General features: G+C 53.6%; 1 long non-coding RNA gene and 1 gene segment (V, D, J or C); one reads left to right on the top strand and one right to left on the bottom strand.

The window, feature by feature from the left end:
* The window catches only part of LOC122173242 (Ig mu chain C region secreted form-like), a 1,717,225-nt gene that overhangs the window by 1,183,255 nt on the left and 508,988 nt on the right, over positions 1-24,982 (bottom strand).
* LOC135975414 (uncharacterized) lies at positions 19,289-22,261 on the top strand. Its single transcript, XR_010592434.1, has 3 exons — positions 19,289-19,815; positions 20,922-21,050; positions 21,424-22,261. It is a non-coding gene; the product is annotated as an uncharacterized LOC135975414 (long non-coding RNA).

Raw genomic sequence — 24,982 nt, 5'->3', positions numbered from 1 at the left:
ACATGGTTTGGGGTTTCAGAAGTGTGTGGCCAAATATTTGCTGCTTGCTGTGTTTGATTGTTTAAAGAAACAATTAAAAAAATCTGCTTAAAAAAAATCCAAAACTTTTGAACCACCTCAGCTTGTGACCAAGCGCCTGAGCCCATCCAGTCAGAGATTTTTCCAGGTTTCTGATACTCTGCTGGCTTCCTTGACTCATATCTGTCTCCACAACTTTGGGTTCATTTAGGTTAGAACATAAGAACATAAGAATGGCCATACCGGGTCAGACCAAAGGTCCATCCAGCCCAGTATCCTGTCTGCTGTGAGTGGCCAATGCCAGGTGCCGCAGAGAGAGTGAACCTAACAGGTAATGGTCAAGTGATCTCTCTCCTGCCATCCATCTCCACCGTCTGACAAACAGAGGCTCGGGACACCATTCCTTACCCGTCCTGGCTAATAGCCATTAATGGACTTAACCTCCATGAATGTATCTGTTTCCTAGAGACTGGCTCAGTGGGGTCCCTCACAAACTGGAGACAGTTACTGTGGGTTTGTCTTTAGTATAGCTTATGTACATACTCCACGATCTGAGCATTTGAGCTTGTTCCAGAATCTGGGATGAGCCTATGTTGTGAAAACTGAAATGCTCAAAATAGCATGTGCATGTGAATGGACACAGGGTGTTAAAATTAAATTAACACAGGGGGGTCTCAAACTGGGGGTCGGGACCCCTCAGGGGGTCACAAGGTTATTACTGGGGGTCGTGAGCTGTCAGCGTCCACCTCAAACCCTGCTTTGCCTCCAGCATTTATAACAGTGTTAAATATATAAAAAGTGTTTTTAATTTATAAAGGGGGGTTGCACTCAGAGGTTTGCTATGTGAAAGGGGTCACTAGTACAAAAGTTTGAGAACCACTGAATTAACCCCTCTGGAGCCTCGGGGAATGCAGGGGAGGGGAGTCTCCCTTGGTAGGGTTGGGAAGGAGGTAGGTGGTGTAGGATATTGCTCTTCTCATGGGATCCCTCCCCCATGGCTCTCTTGGCTCTATCACTGTTAATCTAAAGTGGCTAATTTGAAATGAAGCTCCCCTCCCCTGACATGAATCTCCCTATGGCACTGAAATTAAGTGTAGACTATAATTTGGCATTTGAGAAGTGAAAGGGATGGTAGCCCTAAGGGAAAAGATAACAGCTTGGCTCTGTGTGTTAAATAGCTGTCTGCAAGCCCCAAACTGCTGAATGAGCTTTAGGGTAGGGAAGGCTGTGCCTCCCCAAACAGCCTGGCCCTGCCCCCTATCCGCCCCCCACCCACTTCCTGCCCCCCGACTGCCCCCGTCAGAATCCCCGACCCATCTTGCTCCTTGTCCCCTCACTGCCTCTCCCAACCACCACCCCGGGACCCTCCCCCACCAATCCCCCCCATCGCCTGACTGCCCGACCCCTATCCACCCCCCCACCGAGTCCTGACAGACCCCTGGAATGCCCATGAGCCAACCCCCCATTCCCCATCCCCTGACCACCATCCCCAGCAGCACTGTCCAGGGCTGCTCCTGGGTTACCGCTGCCTCTCCCGTCTCTTGGAGCCTCAGCGCGCCACGTCCAGGAGCTGCCCCGGCCCCCGGACAGCGCTGCAGGGCATGATTCCAGCAGGACCAGAGTTCACAGCCCCGCCCCCTTACCACGCGGCTCTGACTCAGTGGGAGGAGCTCAAGCCCACAGCTGAGGCAGCGACGGATGGGGGAAGGCAGAGATGGGGCTGGGGGCCCCTGCAGGGCCCGGGGTCTGGGGCAAATTGCCCCATTTGCCCCCCTTCTGGGCGGCCCTGTCCCCAGCTACTTGCTTTCTAAAGCCTGGGATGGCCCAGGCTCGATCTACACACTCCAAACTGGCATCCCTTTACTGCACACAACAGTCACACTTGCCGTCAGGGAGCGCCCCGGAGATACTCCATGGTTTGGTCTGCAAGGAATGTTCCCCCCCCCCAAATATCAAGGTGTTATTATCTGTTTCCCAGAAAAGAAGTCAAAAACTCTCAGTTTTCTGCACCCAGCCGGACAGCTCCCCTATTCGTTACGTTGTCTTTGAAAGCCTGGGTTTAAAACTGTTGCTGTGTGTAGAATATCCCCCCGTCCCTGCATGTCCCGGTACTGGTTCATCAGCCCGAGAGGAGACAGACGCAAAGGACAATGAGAGGAGACCAGCAGAAGCTGGGCAGTGCCCCAGCCCTACGCTCTCTGATCGTGTCCCCGATCCATCACAACGGGGCTCTGCTTCCACCTGAGCCCTGCTGGGCTCCGATCTAGACCCTCAGTCAGTGACTGGCCCTGTCGACCTCAGAGCCGAGGCTTGATAGATTCATGTAACTAAGGGTGGCTGGTGGGCCCCGTTAGCTCCAGGGTGACCATATTTCATTGTGGCTGGATATTATGGGCTGGATCCCTAGCTCTGCACGTTGACACCAGCTGAGAGTCTGGACTGTGATTTGCAGATGGGAGTTGGGTGACTAAAGTCAGGAGGCTCCTTTGAAAATCGCAGCCCTGCTCCATATTTCCAGTTGAGCTGAGTGGGGTTTATTCAGGAGCCGAGTGACGTCTGCACCTCGGGCCTCTCAGGATTTCCTGCTGCAATGTGTGACGTTGCCAGGCAATTATAGGGCTAAAATCGGATAGCAGATTTTATTCCCCGGGAGAGGGGGGCTGTTATCATGCCCGTCCCCAGTGCTGTAGGGAGACCAAATACACACCCCACACAGAAGAGAGTCCGTGAGTGTCCGTCTGGGCTGGAGACACCATAGCAGCGGGGAGGGGGAGGAGCTGGTTGGGGAGCATTATGGGGCTCAAGTGGATCTGGCAGATGTGTCCCTGTAGCTCCTTGTTCTAAACCAGGGAACTGCTTGTAAAGTGACTTTTATATTCTATGTAGCTAGGCTTGGCCGAGGTGAATAAAGTATAGTCGGTGAAATGAATAGGCAGCAGGTTGAAAACAAACAAAGGGAAGTATTTCTTCACACAACGCACAGTCAACCTGTGGAACTCCTTGCCAGATGATGATGTGAATGCCAAGACTATAACAGGATTAACAAAAGAACTAGGTAAATTCATGGAGGATAGACCCATCAATGGCTATTAGCCAGGATAGGCAGGGATGGTGTCTCTAGCCTCTGTTTGCCAGAAGCTGGGAATGAGGGATGGGGGATGGATCATCTTTTCTGTTCACTGGCCACTGTCGGAAGACAGGATACTGGGCTAGATGGATCTTTGGTCTGACCCAATATGGTCATTCTTATGTTCTTATGTAAATATTTGTGACCCGTTCCAGTGGAATATTCACCATCGCTTTATTTTTGTTGTGGCTCTGGTCACCTGACAAATTGGGCTTCTGCCCCTGTTCTATATATTAACTGGAATCGACTCTACAAATGGGAGGGGAAACTGCCCCTGTTCTTAAAGTGTAGGAGGTGGTGTACATCAGAAGAAGCCCACATCCCATCTGCTTTGCAGAGGCTAAAAATGGAAAAGAAGGTGCAGGGGAGAATCCGGATTGTTCATCTCTAAGCATCTGCGTGGGTGTCAAGGCTGTTTCCCTGCCCTGAACTTCAAGTGTAGAAGATGGGGGCCCGCAAAAGACCTTGCAAGTACTTGCCGCTAAAGGCTGCCTTAACTCCCCCAAATGTTACAGATTCCCTGGCCTTGGACTAGTATCACTGCCACCACCCAAATACAAAAATCCCTTTGAGAACCCAGGAAGGCACACTTGGGAATTCCTTCCTGTGAGGTACCCCCAAGCTCTTTTAACCCTCCCTCTGGAGAGAGCTTGAAAAAAACGGAGCTGAGAAGTATGGAACCTTATTTCCTCTCAGTAATTCAGCTGAGCGGTTTTAGGCACATGACTCAGAACCTCCACCTTCCAGGACACAGGAATCAGATCACGTTCTCAAACGAGTGATTTTTATTTAAAAAGAAAAGAAAAGAACAATGGAACAATGGGAATATTTGGATTTCTCTGTGGCAGATAATAATTCCTTTTCACCCATATCAATGTCTGTAACAGAATATTTGGGACTGAGTGAATCCCCACCACACCCAGTGCAGGACACCCCGTTCCCGGTATCTCCGCCTCCGGTGGATCTAGATCTGACTGAACAGCTGGGTTCATTTTCCCCATTTCAAAGGGAGGAAATTACTGTCTCCTGTGAGCTCCCAGCGCGCGGCCTGTCAGCATCAAACCAGCTGGGACTTTCTCTGGTAACTGCCACGGGAGGTTTTTGTCTGAGCTCAGCCCGGCTTCTAGTCATTGTGAGTCCTGCACAGTGATACCGGGCGGTGTCCTCGGGCTTCAGGCCGCTCATTTGCAGATGAAGCAGGTTGTTGGAGTTAGGGTGACTAGATGAAAATTCCAAAATATTGGGACTGCCGCAGTGGCAGTGCGTTTTCAATTGTTACGCTCACCCCTCCGAGTATTCGACGGCACGTCCCTCAGTCGCTGTCGGTATATCGGCGGCATTTCGGCACTTTGGTGGCAAGGTTTATTACCCGCCGCCGAAATGCCCCCGAATACCGTCGCCGACTGAGCGACTTGCCGCCGAAGACTCGGACGGGTGAGCATAACAATTGAAAAGGCGCTGCCTCTGCGGCAGTCCCGATATTTTGGAATTCTCATCTGGTCACCCTAATCCCAATTCTCCAGATTTTCATGAACAAAGAATAGCTCCTAATTTATAACATTGACATCAACAGCAAAAAGGGAGTATGGCAGAGAGATAGAGAGAGAGACAGACAGATAGACAGACAGCTAGATAACTCCCTCCAGTCAGTGATTTCATAGTTGCAAATCTCCGGCGGGCAGAAGAAATAGCAGAAGGGAACATTCCGTGTTACAGCTGGAGATTTAACAACGCGATGCTGCGTCACACATCTCCTGGGTCCCCTCGTTATATTGTCCCCACCCCCCGGCCCATGCAAATGAGGTCCCCGGGGCCCTGTTCATAGCCCAGCTGCAGGCCGCTCACCCCGCTCAGAGCCAGCGCCGGGCTTCAGCTTCCCATCCTGCTTGGGGAATGAGCCGCCAGCCGCAGACATGACCCCCAGCCTGGCCATCATCTTCCTCCTGCTGCTCCCAGCGGGTACGGTCAGGATCTGTGCTGCCACTGGGTGCCCAGCACCGCATGTTCCCTAATAACTGCACCTCCGTGAATCACTGCAATATTTCCCCTTTATTTCCCCCTCTGGCTCTGCAGGTGTCTATTCCCAGGTCAGCCTGGTGGAGTCCAGCCAGGTCAGTGTGAGGATCCCTCCCAACTTCATCGCTCCCGGCCCTGACTGGACTAGGATCACCTGTATTTGGGATCAGGCACCTAGGACATGTTACAGTTTAATCCTGACCTCTGTTTCTCAGGGTTTGATCATTTCCCCCAAATTTCTCCTCCTGAATTACAGGGCTAGAGAGCTAGTAAAACCAGAAGTGATAACACATTTTCCATTTTTGTAAAAGGTGAAAAGAAAAGGAACAAAGAATGAAATTCACTTCAGCCCCTGGGCAGGTGGGTCCTGGGAGAACCCAGGAGCTGCTATTTATATGGGGACCCTGGCTGGGAGATTTGCATAAAGATCAGACACTCGGACATCACGCTTGGAAAGGAGCTGAAAAACACCCGAGCTCTTTAGCTCCTCTGTTCAGTGGCTCTCTCAGAGCTGTGTAATCGGGCAGGGAACTGAACCGGCTATTAGCGAACACTGGGTGATCTGACCAGATCTTTCTTTCTTTCTTTCTTTCTTTCTTTCTTTCCATCAGATATGAGAAACCCAATGAAATTAATAGGCAGCAGCTTAAAAACAAACCTATGGAAGTGTTTCTTCAGACAGGACTCAGTTAACCTCTGCAACTCGTTGCCATGGGATGCTGTGAAGGCCAAAACTAAAACTGGATTTAAAAAGAATTAGATTAATTCATGGATAACATAAGAATTGCCACATTGGTTCATACCAATGGTCCATCTAGCTCAGTATCCTGTCTTCCGACAGTGTCAGGAGCCCCAAAGGGAATGGACAGTCAGGTAATCATCAAGTGATCCATCCTGTCGCCATCACCAAGCTTCTGGCAAACAGAAGCTAGGGACACCGTCCCTGCCCATCCTGGCTAATAGCCATTGATGGACCTATCCTTCATGAACTTATCTAGTTCTTTTGTGAACCCTGTTGTAGTCTTGGCCTTCCCAACATCCTCTGGCAAAGAGTTCCAGACCTTGACTGCATGTTGTGTGAAGAAATATTTCCTTTTGTTTGTTTTAAACATGCTGCCTATGAATTTCATTGGGTGACACAGAGTTCTTATGTTATGCAGATAACGGCATCAGTGGTTATCAGCCAAGATGGCCAGGGACAAAACCCCATGCTCCTAATGTCCCTAAACCTCTCACTGGTAGAAACTGAGACTGGACAACAGGGGATGGATCACTCAATAAATTGCCCTGTTCTGTTCTGTTCATTCCTTCTGAAGCACCTGGCATTGGCCACTGAGAGAGGAGAGGCTACTGGGCGAGATGGATCATTGCTCTGACCCTGTATAGCCGGTCCTATGTACTAGACTAGGTTCTTTTACTGATGCCCATCACCGTAGTCTTGGGCACCTCCTCTTTGTTATTGTGATTATAAAGTTGTTGTTCCTTTGAGATAAAATCAATATGAGCCTTTAATTTTCAGAAGTCTGTCTGATTCCTTGTCCTTTCCCTACATTGATAAGACTTGTCATGCCCCCTGAAGCCCTGGAAACAGGGGATGATATGACAGGACCCCGGGAATTATGGGCTGTCCCCACACAGGCTGCTGGATAATTGACTCGGCTTCTTGCCTGGCCCTGGCTGTGGTAGGATTCCATTGTACTTGGGAGCAGCGCCCCCGTCTGGCCACACCCAGAGCTGCAGCTGCTGCTAAGGAAAGGCCTCATGTATCGCTGGCGGGATGTGGGAGTGACGCCCGAGTGGGGAGGGGGGTGTTTGTAGATGGGGACTGGGCAGGGAGAGAGATGAGCTGAGTTACCCACTTTCTCTCAGGCAGTGTCTGGCAAAGACCAGGACTGAACCCAAATCTTCTTAAACCAGTCCTGCGCCTTTCCCCTAAATCTATCCCTCCTCCCCGGGGCCGGCTCCAGCATTTCTGCCGCCCCAAGCAAAAAAAAAAAAAAAAAAAAGCCGTGATCGCGATTGGCGGCAGCAGGTCCTTCGCTCCTAGAGGAGTGAGGGACCTGCCACAGCCCAATTGCCGCATGTGCCACCCCTCTCCCTTGGCCGCCCCAAGCACCTGCTTGTTAAGTTGGTGCCTGGAGCCGGCCCTGCTCCTCCCATAATGCATTGCAGCTCGAACGCTGATTTTTGGAGGTGCTGGGCCCCGGCAGCTCTCACTGACTTCAGGCAGAGCAGTGCCCGCTTAGCGCCTCTGACACTGGCTCCCCTGGGGCAACATTTCCTAACGCGGTGTCTGAGTTTGAGAGTCTGAATATTTCAGGGCCCAATGGGAGTCACAGGGAGCCTGACTCCCAGGAGTGGATAATCGCCCACAGCTGCAGCTGATGTCACTCAGAGATGCAGACATGGACGTTTGGTATTGAGGCCCAGAATATCTCACCATTCATGTCACCGTCACCCCGCTCTCAGTGAGTCCCGGGTGCACATTTCAGGGGGAAGTGCAGGGAAGCGGAGCGTGTAAAATCCCTCGGTGGGACGGTGCGATGCAGGGGGAGAAACGCGGGTGGCTCCTGAGATAGCCCTGTTAGCAATGCCTTGTCTGTCTGTCTCATCACCTGCAGCACTAACTGAATGTTCATGTCGGCTGACTAGAAATTCGCTTCCCCTTTTTGTGCCAGGCCCTGCTTTGCTCTGTGTCACTGTGTGTCTGGCACAGTAATAGGTGCCGGTGTCTGCAGCTGTCAGCGAACGGAGCTGGAGATAAACTTCGTCCTTCGAGGTGTCCCTGGTGATTGTGATCCGGCTACTGAAAGCCGAGTTATAAGCTGTGTTGCCTCCGTCTGCAGTGCTCTGGATGCGCCCCATCCACTCCAGCCCTTTCCCAGGGGGCTGCCGGGCCCAGCCCCAATAGTAGCTGCTGACGGAGAGACCTGAGACCTTACAGGTGATACTGAGGGTCGCTCCCAGCTTCACCGTCCCCGGGCCGGTCTGGACCAGCTGTACCTGGGACAGGACACCTGGGAGAGGGAAACAAAGCAAGGACAGAATTAGCCACAGAACGAATCTGTGGATCTGGTGCTGATTTTCTCGCTCTCAATAAACACTCACAGGAGGGGGCAGAGAACAGGGACAGGAAAAGCAGCAGAGATTTCATCCTCGTTTTCACGCAGTGAGGGAAACTCCCCAGGGGCAGGACCGGGCAGTTCTGTGTCTGGGGAGAGACTGAGGCTCCTAGAACCAGCGGTTGGTATTTAACAGGAACCCCCGGGGCAGGGATTTGCATGCGGGGTCCCAGGGCGGGTATAAGAGCTGGCAGGGGGTGAGCGCTCAGTACATGGCGATGTCCCCTTCGGACAGGGGTCCCCTTTACACCCAGAGAGACCCTGCGCTCAGCGCAACGTGGCTGTACATTAGCCTTTGGTGATTCCCCTGTGGCTCTAGGAGACTGGCTTCCTGTTGCCGTTGTGTGACTCCACCCAGGGGCTCTGTGTGCACAATTCCCACTCGTGTCAGTGGGCGGTGGGTGCCCAAATCACCTAGGCAGGTTGGATAATCTCAGCCTTACTGAGTCAGGGCCTCAGTTCCTCCTCTGTAAAATGGGGCTAATGACACTTCCCTCCTTCATGTGTGAGGGGAAAATCCAGGCCTGGTTGTGAGTCGCTCAAACGCTCGGGTGACAAGGGGCAGAGAAGAGCAGAGCCCGGTTGGGGGCTGGGCATCCAACTGCCAGTGAAACCCAGTGAGATTCTGGCTCCGAAATGCCGCAGGTTTCTTGATAACCCCCCAGCCTGACTCCATGGAGTCCATCTACAGCGTGTTGTACTCCGGTGTCGGGGGCAGGTCTTTGTGGAATTTGCACATATGGTTGTGGGTTTGGAATGGGAGTTAAGGGAATTAGGATCCCCAGACCTACTTGGGCGCATGTTGAGTTGTTCACCTCATTTCCGCGGGGTGGGAAAGGGAACTTGGAAATAAATCGGATGGTTTGAAACAGGCAGATGTTCACACTAAACACAGGAGAAGCCAGCGCAGGGGAAGCAAAAGGATTCAGTAAATGGAACAGGGATTTTGGTAAAGGGGGCTGGGTCCTGGGACGGTTAGGGCCAGCTCCCTCTGTCTGGATCTCGCTAGCTAAGAGGACGCCCCGTCTAACTGGGAGAGGGAGAAAGGTTGGGTTTTCCCAAGTAGCACCAGGCAACAGCTTTCAGGGCAGGAGCAGGAGGGAGAGAAGTTGGGAGACAGGAAACTTCTGGGCTGTCTCCGCAGGAGGCCTGTGATTGTGGTAGGTCAGGAGTGGGGCTGGGACACACACTGGGTGGGGGGAGGGGGAGAATTTGGCGGGGATGTTAAACCTTGTCCTGGTTCAAACCAGTGATACTCAGACCTCAGGGGTTCAGGAGCCAAATTATCCATCAGTATTACCCAAAGAGCCACAGTAGTGTGAATGTCAGGGAAAATATTTAGAGTGTATGTATACATATAGACACTCTCTCTCTATATATATATATATTTAGTATATGTACACAAATATTTATATATAATATATTTTATTTAGATATCTAGATCTATAAAATTCCCACAGTAAGTTAATAACTTAGTGTAAATCGATAACTCAATTGGATTAGGGTTACCATTCCCCCGGATTCCCCCAGACATGTCCGGATTTTTGAACTAAAAATAGCGTCCGGGGGGAATTTGTTAATGTCCGGACTTCCCTCTCTCCCCTCCCCCCCCCATGCAGAGCACTCGCGGCTAACAGGGCAGCCGGATGGTGCTACTTACATGGGGCTCCGACAGCGAGAAAGAGTCCCTCCTCCCCCCTGCAGCAGAGCTCCCTCCCTCCCTCCCGGCATTCGCCTCCGGCAGTCTGGAGCTCCTCCCCCACTGCTGCCCAGCATACCGGAGAACGGCTCCGGCCGTTCCTGAGCAAGCTCCCAGAGAGCCCTTAGGCGAACCGAAGGCCAACGACAAGGGAGCCAGGGGGCAGGAGAAGGGGCAGGGAGGTTCTGGAGGGGGCAGTCAAGGGGGGGGGGGGGTCGGGAGTTCGGGGGGGGGGCTTTCTGGGAGGTGTGGGTAAGGTTTTGGGCAGTCAGAGTACAGGTAGGGGGTAGGGTCCTGGGGGGCAGTTAGGAGCAGGGGTCCCAGGAGGGGGCAGTCAGGGGACAATGCACAGGGAGGCTTAGGTAGGGGGTGGGGTTCTGGAGGGCAGTTAGAAGCAGGGGTCCCAGGAGGGGGCAGTCAGGAGACAAGGAGCGGGGGGGGGGGTGTTTGGGAGTTTGGGGGGGCTGTCAGGGGGCAGGGGTGGGGAGAGGGATCGGAGCAGTCAGGGGAGAGGGAGCAGAGGGGTTTAGATGGGTCGGGAGTTCTGGGGGGGGGGGCTGTCAGGGGGTGGGGAGTGGTTGGATGGGGTGTGGGAGTCCCAGTGCTCTGTCTGGGGGTGTGGATAAGGGTTGGGGCAATCAGGGCACAGGTAGGGGGTAGGGTCCTAGGTGGCCAGTTAGGATTGGGGAGAGGGTCTCAGGAGGGGGCAGTCAGGGGACAAGGAGCAGGGAAGCTTAGGTAGGGGGTGAAGTCTTGGGGGGGCAGTTAGGGGCAGGGGTCCCAGGAGGGGGCAGTCAGGGGACAAAGAGCGGGGGGGAGGGTTGGGAGTTCTGAGGGGGGCGGGAAGTGGGTGGGGCAGGGGCGGGGCTAGGGCAGGACAGGGGAGGGGCTAGGGCGGGGCTCCTCACGTCCTCTTTTTTGCTTGCTGAAATATGGTAACCCTAGGATAATAACATAATAAACACATCCTGATTTGTTAATAACTTGAATGGGTTCGTAATTAAATCACACCAGGTGCTGCAAAGGGCGGCAGGAGACACATTAGAAAGCCCCTTGCGGCTGGAGAGCCACAGTCTGAGTGTCGCTGGTTTAACCCAATCTCTGTTGGAGACCAGGGTGAGACCCGATGTGGAGGGTGGATTATCTCTCATCCTCAGCTGCAGGGTTCTGTGAAGCAGCCCCCGCTAGTCATGCTCAGAGACAGGATATTGGGCTAAATGAACTTGACTTGAACCTCGCTGGGATTTCCTGAGTTCCTGAGGGGGAAATGCAGCGCTGGGTTCTGTAGCTAGTACCCAGAAGGGCTCTGAGATTGCTGCCCCCAAGATATCAAATTCTCCCACACCGAGGGGAATGAGACCTGGTTGCTTGTCTGATTGATTCCCCCTGGGGAAGCCATGAGATGTGAGCTCTGTGTCTCTGTTTTACAAGGAGCTGAGTTAGCAGATGAAGAATTTTCCCTCCCGCCTTTCCACCTCCTAAATGGCCTTGTGACCAGTGTCTCACCCCGCTTCTAATTGAGACGTGAGTGTGACAGGGCCCCGAGTGACTCTGGACAATCCGCTTCCCCTTTTTGTACCAGCCCCGCTTTGCTGTGTCCCTGTGTGTCTCTGGCACAGTAATACGTGGCGGTGTCTGCAGCTGCGAGGGAGGCCAGCTGCAGGGAGAACTGGTTCTTGGAGGTGTCCGAAGAGATGATGGTCCGGCTTTGGAAAGATGCAGCAAACCACTTTCCCCCGTCAGGTGGGTATATCCGTGTTACCCACTCCAGTCCTTTCCCGGGGTGCTGCTGGACCCAGTCCCAGGCGTAGCTGCCATCAATGATGGAAACACCCGAGACAGCGCAGGTCAGTGCAAGGGTCTCTCCGGGCTTCACCGCCCCCGGGCCGGACGGGATCAGCTGCACTGGGGAGAGGACATCTGGGGAAAGGGAAACAAAGCAGGGAAGATATTGGCCACCAAACGAATCAGTGGATCTGTCTCCAATTCTCCCGCTCTCCGATAGATACTCACAGCTGGGGGCGGAAAACGGGGACAGGAAAAGCAGCAGAGATTTCATTCTCGTTTCCATGCAATGAGGGAAACTCCACAGCGGGCAAGACTGGGCAGTTCTGTGTCTGAGGAGAGCCTGAACCCCCCGGGGCAGGGGCAGGGATTTGCGTGCGGGTTCTGCAGCGAGTATAAAGGGAGGGACACTGCTAGGCAGGGAGCGCTGTCAGTGGGAAGCAGAGTCACGCATCCCCTCATGTCTTAGCGTGTGACCCAATGTCAATTCACCTTCATTGGAGCCCTTCAAAGGGAAGCAAAGGACTGTGGATCAAATCCCTACACTGTCTAAAGCCCCGGGCAGAGCTGAACAATAGAAACAAGAGAGGGGAGATGTCCAGAGATGTGAGACTCTCCTGAAATCAGGGGTAGGTAGGAGCTTCAACATCTTTATGGATCCTCTGGCCCATTCTAACTGAGAAACCACATTGCCCATGGTCCCATGTCTCCCACCAGCTTCCTCAGCCATACAGGATGTGCCCTGGTACCCACAGCAACACACAAATCATAGAATCATAGAATCTCAGGGTTGGAAGGGACCTCAGGAGGTCATCTAGTCCAACCCCTGCTCAAAGCAGGACCAATTCCCAACTAAATCATCCCAGCCAGGGTTTTGTCAAGCCGGGCCTTAAAAACCTCTAAGGAAGGAGATTCCACCACCTTCCTAGGGAACCCATTCCAGTGTTTCACCACCCTCCTAGTGAAAAAGATTTTCCTAATATCCAACCTAGACCTCCCCCACTGCAACTTGAGACCATTACTCCTTGTTCTGTCGTCTGCTACCACTGAGAACAGTCTAGATCCATCCTCTTTGGAACCCCCCTTCAGGTAGTTGAAAGCAGCTATCAAATCCCCCCTCATTCTTCTCTTCTGCAGACTAAACAATCCCAGTTCCCTCAGCCTCTCCTCATAAGTCATGTGCTCCAGCCCCCTAATCATTTTTGTTGCCCTCCGCTGGACTCTTTCCAATTTTTCCACATCTTTCTTGTAGTGTGGAATTCATCTACCTGTAGAAATTCTCTCCAGGTAGATGAGATTGGGGTGAACTCAAGACATTTTAGGACACTTTCCATGAGTCAGTCGGTACAAAGACTTCCTCAGAATTTAAATGTGGAATTAGGAGCATGGTTATGGTTAAATTAAAGAATAATTTAGGATTTGGATTGGGATTAGGGGATAAATACAGGTTTATGGTTAGGGCGGCGGTTCAGTATTCCCTGTTTTTCTCAGAAATATCCCAAACCTAATTCTACCGGGCATAGCTTGGAGTCACTGGATACTTTACAGGTCATTGTAAGGGACTGTCTGGGCTTCAGCACTGACATATCCCTACACACAGAGCAAGTTTCACTCCCTCCAGCAGGCCCCAGCCGTCTCTCTCTCTCACACACACCAGTGTCTCTGCTACAGGAAAAGCAGCGGACACTAGGGTGATGCATTTCCCCCGAGAGTGTGCTCTGTCCCTGGGTTACTGCAGTCATGGCCTTTATTCTGACAGAGCCCAGAAAATGAATCTTCCCTCCATGCCCAGCTCTCTCCCTTTCCCTGAAGCGGTTTCTCACTCTCTGGTGCCTGGAACCAGCCGCTGGCTCCCCACAGCTGCGGCTCCTTCCCCATCCGACACTCCCAGGCAGGACCGGCTCTAGGCTCCAGCAAAACAAGCAGGTGCTTGGGGCGGCACATTTCCAGGGGCGGCATTCTGGCCATCCTCTTCCAGGAGTTGAGGCTTTCGGGTGTTGCAAGGAAAAGAAAACCAGCCCCTGTGCTTACTCGAGATTCACGGGGTTTACTGTACAGTTGCCCTCTAGAAAAGCTGGGTGCATGGAAAGCTAGAAGGAGCTCAGGTGCTGGGAACAGAGCCCGGGGCTGGACCAGACAAACGTCCGCAGGGTCTAGTTCTCTTTAAGATCTTGCCATCCCTACTAATGGGACTGACCCCACTGGCTCCGGTGGAACAATTTGTGGGGTAAGGATTACTCAGGATACGAAGGGTTTGCAGGGCCACTCTCAAAATCCCAATGGAGCTGAAATCAAGAACCTCTCCGAGCGCAGACCTCACTGTTTCCAATCAGGTTTGCCTCTCTGGGCTCGAATCCATGGAAGGTTTAAATGGAAATTGGTACCCTCTCCAAGTTAACCAGTTTGCATCAAGCTCAGAAGCCCTCAATCCTGAATTTCAGGGGTGTGCAAGGGGTCAGCACATCTGGGAAGAGGAGAGCACATAGGGGCTAGCACAGACGTGTCAGCCAATGCAGGGTCCCTTCGCTGGGCTGTCTTGTAACCGCACTGGTTTATAATGTAAGAATGCAGTCAGGCACCTGAGGGGAGAGATCAAACAGCTGGTTTATGGCTCTCCAGAGTGAAGTTCAGCATGACAGCTAGATCCCACGTGCATTGACCCTGTCCTCTAAGCGAACATGGACTGGAACTTGGCAAGGCTAACACAGAGTTCAGAAGATTTCACACTCGTGTGTCTGGATGGAGAGAGAGATTCCAGACCGGGCGCTCCTAGGGAAACCTAGGGGGACCTGTCTGTACAGATAGGCAGTGTACACAGAGGGTCAGGCTGATGCAGCCAGCCCCATTTCCGCCCCACCATCACCGCTGGAGCCCAATCCCCCCAGTCGCTCTGTATGGCTGCAGCAGGCTGCCCTAGCCAAAGGCGCCTGATCTGACAGAGCAGTGTCAAAAGACGACATGACTCTAAAGAAAGTGACTGGCCAGAGGGACAGGGCGTAAGGACACGTTTCCAGGAGCGGCAATCTCCTCTCTCTGCGTCTCTGTATTTCTGCAGCACCCCGATGCTTCCACCCAGGCAGCTTTGGGAGAAGCAAAGACTCCCAGGAACGTAACTGTCAGACTCAAACAGACTCCTAACAAAGGCGACACCAGACGCCATCCCGGGCTCATTCCGCGCTACTCTGGACACCACAAGGCGAGTCAAGGCCAGGCTAACTCCTCCCACTTGTTCTTTGCTTGTCTGAGAACCAAGCGCTTTCCTGAGCTGCTGCCCATGGTGCTGGCTTGCAACCAGGGACCCACATGTGCTCCCACCTGAACACAGCCCCTCTTCCAAGCAGTGCCCCGGAGAGATGGGCAGGTGCTGTCCTTGTCGCGGGAAAGACGCGAGGCGCTGGGTTGCCTGACAATTGGCTCCTCTCCCTCTCCTGTGCGGGCACATCCACACAAATACAAGATCTGCAGCGGCACATGCTTTGCAGGGCTGCATGGAAAGGCACAGGGCTGGAGCCTACCCCCACGGGGCACTCAATGAGAGTTTTGCCCCAGGAAGAGCTGGAGAGAGAGGACTCCACCATCCTATTTCCAGCCTTACTCCTTCCCCAAGCTCACGACGGGCGGTGAGACCCCGCACAACACAAGCCCTGGGAGAGCTCCCCCGTGTCAGGGTGTAGCTGACAGTGGGGGGCTACAACAGATGTATAGATCCTGTCCAGACATTCTTATAAACTCCTGGGGAAGGAATCGACAGCGGACTGGCGGGGATCCGGATCTGGATCAGTTCAGTACCAGGACAGGGTCCTTGCTGACAATGTTCCCCCAGAGCTGGCACCTTCCTGCTCATGGGGGGGGGGGGTCCAAGCTCAGGAATTGCCCCGTGGTTTCCCTCAGCACATCAGCATCCACTGGCCTGTTGCACTTCGCAGCCACGTCCTCACTGCGGGTGCTCGATCAGGGGAGAGAGGAAAAGGACCCTGCTAATGCAGGGTTTTGCCCTCCCCTGCCCATCCAGCAGGGCAGAGTCTAGGGAAGGCAGGTTGTGTAGGTGGATGTGGTCTATGGGGGTTTTAAGAGCAGGTCACTTGGTCCTGCAAACAATCGCCCTGTTCACCGCTATGGAAGCCGTGTGTGAAGCAACCGCAGCTCCCCCAGCGGGGGTGTCACCGTGTGGAAGAGCTCAGTGGATGTCAAAGGAGAGAAAACTCCGTCTCGGCCTGGAGCAGGCTGCTGTTTATACCTGTTGGGACTCCCCCGACCAGCCAGTCGTGCTCAGGAACCCAATCCCACAGTGTCATGCAGGGATCGACAAGGATCTGTGCTGACTTCTCTCTCATGAGAGCAGGATCGGGGCCGCGGGTGGCGGAGAGAGTCCCAGACCCATGTCACTCTTGCTAGGTGTAGCTGAGAAACACCTTTGGGGGCAGCTCCTCAGATGGTGGGAATGGTCAGCACTGAAGTCAGTGTCAATTCACACCAGCTGAGGATCGGACGCTGCTTTCCTTTGGTCTTTTTGCAGAGCGATCAGAGCCGCAAAACCCGGAGGGGGAGGGGATACCCAAACCCAAGCGCCTTAAAGTGCAGCCCTGCTAGCGAAAGAGCAACCAGTAACTCGTGCGGATTATTGTCTAGCTGCGTGTAAGGATGAGGGACTCACCGCTGCAGCGCCTCCTGCTGGTCATCCTTGGGAATTAGCTCACCAGCCATCGGAGCGCCCCCTGCAGGCCAGTGATCCACTGCTGCTTGGTCCCCGTGTCCCTCCCGGACCCGGTGCCCTGTTGTCTGGGGTGCTGCCCCCTGGCAGTTACCCCTCACAGCTCTGGGTCTCCCCCTCCCAGGGGAACCCCCACCCACTATCCCCACTGCGCCTCAGTCTTGGCTACTGCCCAGTCTCCATCTAGCCCCCGTTCACTGGGGCAGACTGCAGTGTCAGCCACTCCTCACAGGCAAAGGGGTTCGGACCTGCTGCCTCTGCCCACCCATGGGCTGCCCCCTGCAACCAGGAGCGGTGCCAGGGTTTTTGCCGCCCTAGGCGGGGGGTCCTTCCGCGCTCCCGGTCTTCGGGGCACTTCAGCGGCAGGTCCCGGAGCGAGTGAAGGACCCTCCGCCGCAGAAATTCCGCCGAAGACCCAGAGCGCGAAAGGCCCCCCCGCCGCAGAATTTCCGCCAAAGACCCGGAGCGAGTGAAGGACCCCCCGCCGCAGAATTTCCGCCAAAGACCCGGAGCGAGTGAAGGACCCCCCGCCGCAGAATTTCCGCCAAAGACCCGGAGCGAGTGAAGGACCCCCCGCTGCAGAATTTCCACCAAAGACCCGGAGCGCGGAAGGACCCCCCCGCTGCAGAATTTCCACCAAAGACCCGGAGCGCGGAAGGACCCCCCCGCTGCAGAATTTCCACCAAAGACCCGGAGCGCGGAAGGACCCCCCCGCCGCAGAATTTCCGCCAAAGACCCGGAGCACGGAAGGACCCCCCCGCCGCAGAATTTCCACCAAAGACCCGGAGCGCGGAAGGACCCCTGCTGCAGAATTTCCACCAAAGACCCGGAGCGCGGGAGGACCCCCCGCTGCAGAATTTCCACCAAAGACCCGGAGCGCGGAAGGACCCCCCCGCCGCAGAATTTCCGCCAAAGACCCGGAGCGCGGGAGGACCCCCCGCTGCAGAATTTCCACCAAAGACCCAGAGCGTGGAAGGACCCCCCCGCCGCAGAATTTCCACCGAAGACCCGGAGCGCAGAAGGACCCCCCACCGCAGAATTTCTGCCGAAGACCCATAGCGCGGAAAGACCCCCCGCCGCAGAATTGCCACCCCCCAAATCCTGCTGCCCTAGGTGACTGCCTAGGTCGCCTAAATGGAAGCGCCGGCCCTGCCTGTAACCCAGTACCTAATAGGCCTTACCAGGCCTGCAGCCTGGGGCTTTCCTAGGCCGGAGCTCCCCGGCTCCCTTGGCCTTTCCCCAGCCCTGCTCCACTCCAGGCACTTAGTTAAGCTCCCTGCAGCCCGGCCCATCTCTCTCTGAACACAGAGACGGCTCAGCCCCTGGCTCCCAGCCTTTATATACAGGCCAGCTGGGGCCTGATTGGGGCGTGGCCCAGCTGCGGCCGCTTCCCCATTAGCCCAGCTTTTACCCCTGCAGCCCCCCCAGGGCTGATTTCCAGCCCTCCAGGGCAGGAGCGGGTGTCCACCCCGCGACACTGCGGTAAAACAACAACCAAAAAACCATCCCCAGCAGGTTTCATTCACAGCTGCTTGGATGCAAACCCCGCTAGTGTTGGGGAAGAGGAGGGAGAGATTTAGGAGCTGAACTGTCCAGGTGAGGTTTTTTCATGGCTCTGGGACAGACTGAGTGGCGCCCCCAGACCCGTTGTCCTAATCCCCACCCCACCCCCTTCCCTTTTGATGTGAAGGATATTTCCCAACCCTAGACGTGTGAGGCATTTGCTATAGGAGCAGGTCACTGGAAGGAGGGTGGTGATGGAAAGCGGGGACTGGGGGGTCAGAGGACTTTCCTTCCAATTAAGGTGAAAGGGAAAGACACCAGGAGCCTTTTACCGAAAGGAGAGAGAAGCAGGGGAAAGAAACACTCATGGGTTTTAGACTTTAAGGAGTGAAACTCTCCGATCTCTCTTCCAGTCTGGGAGGGAAGTGAAGTTGGAGGGGCATGCGCTGAAAGAAGAGCAAATACGAAAGAGATTCTCCTTTAATAAGACAAGTTGCCCCCGGTAAACCAAGTAACGAATACAAGCCCCAGCTTTCTTCCGAATCTAAGAGATGCCCTTGGGGAGGTTAAAGAGCCATCATCAGCCATTGCTGAGCAGAGTGGAAAACAACACAAATCAGGTGCTGTGCAAAATGTGTAAAAGCCACACACATACACACAAAAAGCAGGGGGCGGGGGGTGGCCAAATATTTTTTTGCTTGGGGCAACAAAAAACCTAGAGCCAGCCCTGCTTGCAACCATCTCAACAGAGCATGAGCTGCCCCAGACTGTGCACCTCCAGGAAGCAGTTCAGATCTTTGCAACCAATAAGGCACAGAAAGCACCACTTTGCTTATTCAAACAGATGAAAATGCCAGTGTTTACTATGCAGACAAAAATAGTTACATTTGCTGTTCAGGCGTTTGAAAGTTAAGGGTTACTTAACATTTTTGAACAAGGCATTTTAAATTGTTAATTCTCCTTTATTGGGGTAGGTAGCAGAGCGGTACCATGAGAGGAGTAGAACAGGAAGAAGGCAGAATTGAGACCTTTCAAAGTTTTGGCCCATCAAGGGGGCATGGAGGCGTCATTTGAGCTCCCCGCCTCAGGTGCCAAAATGTTGTGGGCCGGCCCTGTGGGTAGTGTGTGGCGCTTTGAAATCAAAGGTGCCTCAGGGAGTTGGGCTCGGGGTAACTAAGTGATTTGGGAACCTAAATCCAAATCCCTTTCTCTGGGATTCAGGCTGCTAACTTTAAGTCACTTCTGAAAGTTGGACTTAGGCTCCCAGCTCACTAAAACTGGTCCCCATTTATACAATGGGAATTACATTTCTCCTCTTTAAGATTCGCTAATGAACGTGACACACACAACTACTGAGGTGAGGTGGCCTTAAAACACCTGTTCTAGGTTAAATTAATGACGTGGGATTAGTGGCTATTGATAAACAGCTGGGTTTGGCAGCAGTTTCAAGTTCAGCTCTTCAGCTCTTCCTACAAAGACTTGTGGATATGCCAGTGTGGTAAATGGAGGGAGGGGGTAGCACTCTTTTATGGACACTCAGCCAGTCTGATAGTTATAAAAATCCTTCTTCGTAGTGGTATTCTACTTGCCTTACCTGTAAAGGGGTAAGAAATCTCACTGAAATGCTTAGGTAAAAGGAAGTGTGTTGGCAACTGGCCAATGGGAAGACTAGAAACTTTTAAAATTGGGGGAAAAAGCTTCCCCTCTGTGGGCTGTTTGTTACTGTTCTCTCAGCTGGAGAGACAGAGCAGCGGGGATGCTGTAAGGAGCTTGGCCAGGTATGAACATTCCTCAGCATTCACACCTGGAATTACTCCTTTGGAGCTACGGATATGTAAGTAGGACAGGAAATGTTCAGTTAAATGAGATCAGGTTTATCTCTTAAATTGGGGCTTGTGGATTCCTCTGTGCTAACACAGGTGCTTTTGTTTAAGCTGGACCCCAGGGAAGCCATTCCTGTTGTTTAATTCTTTCCAGTTGCTCTTTAATATCTAGCAACAGCCTGATTTTCCAGATGTTTTCCTCTTTTTGTATATATATAAAAATTACCCTTTTTAAGAACATGGTTTCTGTGTCTTAGGAGCTAAAGAGGTCCGTGTGCATGTTATTCAGTTAGCTGCTAAGAGGAACAAAGGGTTCCAGGTTCAGCTGGTGGCAACAGCTGATTTCCTTTTCTCTTTTCTTTCCTCGGCTCTTCCCCGGGGGGGAGGGGGTGAAAGAGCTTGAGGGGACCCACAGGAAGGAATTCCCAAGTGCGCCTTCCTGGGCTCTCAAGGGGGTTCTGCATCTGGGTGGTGGTGGCAGCGATAGGACCCAAGGCCTGGGGATCTGGAACCTTGGGAGTTAAGAAAATATTTGCCACTCCAGGCTTCTATTAAAGGTCTTTGCAGCCCCCCCCCCCCCACTTCTGCACTCGGAGTGCCAGAGCGGGGAATCAGCCTTGACAGCCAGTTAGTTAGATCATGGTTGTAATCACACGCTGAGGCCTTCACAACTCTTCCTTTTCAATCCAGGCACACAGCGGCCTTGGAAGGCCAATATAAGGGCAACGGCTACAGTAACTGCCTCTGCCCATGTTGTTTAGGGCAGGTGAAAAACCTTCCCCATGAGTGATTTCCCTGTAATCTGTGCTGCCAAAAGGGCTCTCCAGGGTTTGCCCCCGATGCCTCTTCCTTGGCCTCTCAGAGCACAGGGCGTTCGCTGAGAACTGACCCTGTCTCTGCGGCTCCAGCGGGGGTTCTGTGCGCATGAAGGGAGGCTGGAGAAGACCAGTGGCACGGTGATCACGTACGGATTAAAGGCGAATATGCCTTTACAATCTTTATACGTTTTTAACATTTGATCATTTTAGATCTAACTTTAGGTGTCACTGTAGTACTTTTTTCTCTTGTCTGCCTTGGTCTAAGGCGTCACTAATAACATTTGCTTTGCATTGTTCAGATTAAACTGATTTCTGGGAGGAACCAATATGCAAGTGTGGAGAGGTACAGAGGGAAATTCCCCTGGGGTTCGATTCTCTATAACTGCCCCTTGCAATGCTGATGCAGTTGGTGTTTACCGCTAGAGGAGGTAGGCGAATGGACTAGTTTGGTGCCTGTTCTCATCCACAGTGACAATGCCCGTCTTCCTACGGAAGCCTCCTTTGTCCATTTGTTAACTATTTAAACAAGTAGCCCTCTGCTTTTCCCCGCGGCTGCCCCTCGCCTTGGGAGTGGGATAGGCTGGGGGGAGTGGGGAATTTGGTTAACGCTGCCTCATTATTTCTCTTCAAAGCTCTCCTAAAATCCTCCTCTGCCCTGGAGCATAAGAAAGTATTGACAACGGGCGGCTGGTTTGCTGAGGGGTCCCTGCCGATCATGCTGATCAATATTGTCTCATTGGTTCCTTGTCTCCCCTCCCCCATGTATCTCCCCCTGCCCATCTGTTGTCTCTTGTCTTACAGTTCATAAGCTCCGTGGGGCTCTGACCGGCTGTTTGATCTGTTTGTGCAGCGCCTCGCACAATAGAGCTCCGGCCCATGACTGTGACTCCAGGGGCCATCATGCAAAATAATAAACTAATCATTGACTTCACTTGGAGCACTAGGAGCAGCTACTCCCTCGCGCCTGAGAGAAGCAAATAAATGTCACGTACTAATTAGTGCTTAACTGTTTTCCTTTCCCGGCCTGTGTTTGATTGAGGCAAAGGAAGACAAGCCGCAGGAGAGACAACCTGGCCCTTTTGCAGGCGTTTGTTTAAAGGATTGTGTCAGTCCTGTTGGTGCAGGGAGAGGAGGACGAAGGAGACAGACCAGCCTGTCCCGGCTGAGTGTGTTTGCTGCCATGGGCTCCTTGCTGTGTGTAGCTCCGGAGCGCCACCTGCTGGGGACTTCTTTTTAAATTAACACCGGGGGAGGTTTTTGTCTGAGCTCAGACCGGCTTCTCCTCACTGTGTGTCTCGCACAGTAATACACGGCGGTGTCCTCCGCTCTCAGGCTGGTCATGTGTAGGTAGAAATTGGAGCTGTCCTTGGAGGCTGTGAATCGCCCCTGGATTGCCGGTGAGTAGCTGTTGTCAGACGATGAATAATAGTAGATCAGCCACTCCAGCCCCTTTCCCGGAGCCTGTCGGATCCAGAACATGTTAGTGCTGCTGAGAGCAAAGCCGCTCACGGTACATGTGAGTTTAGTGGATTCCCCGGGTTTCTTAATCTCCGGGCTGGACTGGGTCAGAACCACCTGTGCCCGGGCCCCTGGAGAGAAACAAGGTGGGCTGTTAAAAGTAATGTTTAAAAACAGCAGATTAGAGACACAGACTGATACACTAGAGAGAAGGAGACAGACCCGTATGTAGAGATTAATCTAAACACTCCCTAGTGACTCCCCGGATCTCAATGTGTTCCCACGCAGGATGAGTTGTGGAGGGGATTTTCTAAAGCACTCACATTATTTGGGAGCACGAGTACTATTGACTTTCCTAGATACACGTTCCTAGATAACTTAGGAACTTTAGGGAAAAACCCTCAGCCCATGAACTGCAGAGCGATCTAAAACCGACGGGTGAACAGACAAACAAACCCACCTGAGAGGCCAAGCAGGAAAACGCAGATTCTCAGCGGACCCAGCATGGTGATGGGATGGGAGTGCAGCTCTGTAAGTCCCTGCGCTGGATGTGGGGCCTTTGGCTGAGATGCCGGAGTCAGCGGTTAAGTAGGGAGTCGGATGTGGCAGCTTTGCATATTCGGGGGAGAGCCGGGTGGGTGGGAAATAAAAGGGTCTGAACTCAGCGAGTGGGCAGGGCCGGGCGAGAGGCTGATGGGGGTGGGGGCGTGGCGCAGTGAGGGTCGGGGGGTGACCTGGTACAGTAGAGAAGAGACCAATACTCTGAGCCGGAGAACGGGGCTATGTGAAAACAGAAGGGGAAGAAGGATTCCCTGCCCCAGACTCGGGACAGGACCTACAGACAATCTGAGAGCGATGTTTCCTCACGGCCTGTTCCTGTCAGTTTGGCCCCTGGACCAAACCCCTCTCCACAGCTGTTTCCAACCTGCTCGCCCTGTCGAAGCCCATTGCATGAGAGCCCTCCCCAGGGATGTAGAACATGTAGAACAGGGACAGGCCCAGACCCCACCACTCCCTCTCCTGACGCTGCAGCGCTTCATAGTTCTCTGCAAAGAGCACGATGGGGTGTTTTATGGGCTGTGAATCAGGGACCCTGGGGTCAGTTTTGTCTCTGCTACAGATTCACTTTGTGCTCTTGGGCCAGTCACTTAGGCTGAGATTTTCAAAGGAGGCCGAAGGAGCGAGGAGTCCCATTCCCGTTGCCAAGCAGTGGGATGCAGGTACCTAAATCATTTGGGTGCCTTCGAAAATCCCAAACGAAAAGGGCTCGGTGCATTTCTTGGGCAGTGTCCGAAACAGCTGTGTTCAGGTGACAGCCAGGTGGGTAGGAACGATCCTGAAGTTACGCAGGAAGCAAAACCGAACCTTTAACTACCTCCCCCCACTTGTCCTGATATATCACATCCCGGTTTTGAATTGTTCAGCAGCCACAACGCGCTGCACAAGCACCATTCAGCCTTCTGCACGTCTGTGCGAATAGTGGCAAAATGTTGGTGTGCAAACACTGGGGGGGGGAGGGGATATTCCACCACCAGTCGTTATACAATGGCTCTGGCGTTTCTTCCTCTTAGTTCATGTTTACAAAGCGGGTTGAAGGGACGAAAGCTCATTATTCATAGTAACTGAGGCAGATTCTATTTCTGCATTGCCGGCCACTAAATAAGATACCCTCTATTCCAGGGGTGGGCAAACTTTTTGGCCCGAGGGCCACATCTGGGTGGGGAAATTGCATGCAGGGCCATGAATGTAGGGCTGGGGCAGGGGGTTAGGGAGTGGGAGGGGGTGTGCAGGAAGGGGCTAAGGGCAGGTGTTGGGGTGCAGGGTACAAGCTCCAGTCTGGTGCCATTTACCTGGAGTGGCTCTGGGGTGGCTGCCACTGGCACCCTGTCCCCACTCTGTCCCCACTCTGCTCCTGGAAGAGGGCTCCACGTGCTGCCCTCATTTGCGGGTACCTCCCCGGAAGCTCCCATTGGCTGCGGTTCCCCGTTCCCAGCCAATGGGAGCTGCGGGGGGCGGTGCCTGCAGGCGAGGGCAGCGGACAGAGCCCTCTGCCCCCCTTCCCCCAGGGGCCCCAGGGACGTGGTGCCGGACGCTTCCCCCTGCTTAGCCCCACGGCACCATGGGGTGGCAATCCCGCAGGCCAGATCCAAAGCCCTGATGGGCCGGATCCATCCCGTGGGCCATAGCTTGCCCATTCCCTGAGCTAGGCCTATCCACGTGCTCCGGTATTGATTCACTAAACCCCCAATCCTGCAAACGCCTCTGCATGGGAGCCCTCCACAGGCACAACTGTTTGCAGGATCAGTGTCTAAGACAGAGCAAATAGCATAAAGCAGCTTCTTAAAGTGACACCAATGAAAATACAATCACAGATCGATTTCTTCAAACTTTGGATTGCTCCACTTTATCCATACGATCACTCCCAGGTAGCCACATGACCCCAAATGCCAGCAACTCGACAGAAATCTTGGCACCTCCCCACAAAGCCTAATTCCCCCACCCCCACAGCCTGCTCTCCCCAGCCCCTCCATTTCCTGCAGCCTGCTCTCCCCACCCCGGCTGGGGCTGGGACACTCCAAACCCCCCACCTCAACCCACTGACCCCCACATATCTCCTATTTCTCCACCTACCCGCTATTTCTCCCATCACCTCACCTTCTTCCACCTCCTCTCCAGGGTCCAGGAGGCACCTAATTAGTCGAGCTAGCCTAAGGGGCTCCATTAATTAGGTGGGGAGCCCTTCATTCCCTTCAGCAGGAACGTCAGACCGGGGCTCCTCCGGGCAGGGGTGGGGCTGCGTCTGGCTGTGGGGCATCTCCAGGCTTTGGCCACGGGGGAAGGGCGCAGGCGGAAGGGGTGGAGCCAGGGGCTAGCCTCCCATGCCAGGGCGATTTAAAAGGGT

This window comes from Chrysemys picta, chromosome 13 (assembly GCF_011386835.1).
Source record: "Chrysemys picta bellii isolate R12L10 chromosome 13, ASM1138683v2, whole genome shotgun sequence".
NCBI classification, from domain to species: domain Eukaryota; kingdom Metazoa; phylum Chordata; order Testudines; family Emydidae; genus Chrysemys; species Chrysemys picta.
The sequence above is the reverse complement of the archived record's forward strand: the minus strand, read 5'-3'. Positions and strand labels throughout refer to the sequence as shown.